The following is a 1,846-nucleotide window of genomic DNA, read 5'->3' as shown; positions in this document are numbered from 1 at the left end:
AGACAGACGACAGAGCAGGAGAGATGGAGCAAGGAAGCAGGAGGCCACCAGAGCCAGAGCAGGAGCGAGAACCAGAGCCAGCACAGGAAGGGGAGAGCAGCGACGAGAGAGACTGCAGGGAGACTCACCGCAGGCAGAAGGGAGACGGTGTCGAGCCGTCCAGCAGAGAGACACCGACCACCCGGCCGTGCTCCTAGCGGTTGCCACCGCTTCACTCCAGCCCGCTGTTGTGGCCGGCCCACTGCCACCTGCGGCCACCGCTGCTTCACTCCAGCCCGTGGCTGCGGCCTGTTCACCACCACCTGCGGCCACCATGGCCTGTCACCAGCTGGTAGTTGCGGCCCACACCGGCCGGTCCCCTGGGCGCCGCAGACCCGCCTACACTGAGGGGTGCCACGCAGAGGAACTCTCCAGGGGCCTGCTGTGCCCCCGCTTCACCTGGGCATAGGAACGTCCGAAGCCTCTGCCAGATCCTCGTCGGCTGGGCCCAGTGGCTGAAATGCCGAAGCATCACCGACCACCACTCAGAAGGATGTCAGGAAGGATAAGTGACATGCTGTCAATAATACTTGGGACCCGTAGTCGGCCATACCGCGGCCCTATAGTGACCGGCTTTGACCAGGTAATCGTGTTTGTGCTACCAGTGTATTTCTGTTTCATTCTCATGCGAGGGTTATTATTGTTATCTTGTTTGGTTGCTCAAGATAGCCTCTATAGGCATATCATATACATAAAAGTTACAGCTAAACGTTCCTCTGTGTCCCAACTCATCACTGCATCTGGCGTACCTGCGATGACCACATTTGGCGTAGTCAGCAGAATGCAGTCTCCAAGTTCGGACGGGGATGACGCAGACCAAGGAGGGGCCATGGGTTTGGGGGACGACGGTGGCCCCCGGTCCAGTATATCCTTGGGGGCTATGCTGAGCAACTTGCCTAGGTTCTCCTGCACCAATACCATGCTGTGGAGCTGGACGGAACAAATGCGAGGGCTTTTTGCTTCAAGATTTGTCACAAATTGGAGCTCAAAAAACGTGATAAAAATGCACCCAACCTGCAATTTAAGAGTTGCATGAATTTGATTCATTTTTGAACAATTTCTTTTTAGACTTATATATCAACTAAATGTACCCAAGAATGTACACCTTTAAACATATGGAGGCAAATGCCACGTAATTTTAAGAAAGTACATAAATCTTTATTAAACAATTAATTTCATACAATTTTAAAATTTTAAATGGATGAACACAAATTAACAAAACGGATCTGCAAGCACAGGGATAGTTATACCAAAATTATGAGCAAAAATTAAATTCCCTTATGTGAATTGGACTCCTATTGATTAGGTCAAAGGAGATTGAAATGCCACAAGAATTTTCTTCTTTTTAGGAGAAATGTTTGTACAGTTAGTGCTCACGAGAGTCAACGTAACCACTGACCCCCAAAGGACGAAGCTAACGTGAAACGCGCATCGGGGTGCCATTCTGCAACCAGGTCATGTATACCTTCTATTTTTATTACCTTCCTTTTTCCTCCTCACCACTCACTTAACCAACTAGTGGCACTATGCACCTTAGCACTATGCATTCCTTTGACATTATGGGACCTGTCCCAGGTACTATGTGCTGCCATTAACTTCATTTGGAGTCACTGAGCACTGTAAATTGTATCTTAATTATATTTTATATATTGGACATATTAGATTTGTGTGCATCGCCTTCTGTGAGGAATAGGTTGTTCTTTTCATCAATTTATGAGCACCAACTATGATATTAATTAAGCTAGACTGAATAGTCATTTTTTACTATCCCTTGTTTCCTAGTGTTGACTTGTATATAAGCCTTCTT

This window comes from Dendrobates tinctorius, unplaced genomic scaffold (assembly GCF_039654945.1).
Source record: "Dendrobates tinctorius isolate UK_male_01 unplaced genomic scaffold, ASM3965494v1 ptg000151l, whole genome shotgun sequence".
Taxonomy (NCBI): domain Eukaryota; kingdom Metazoa; phylum Chordata; class Amphibia; order Anura; family Dendrobatidae; genus Dendrobates; species Dendrobates tinctorius.
This window is presented reverse-complemented; position numbering follows the sequence as displayed.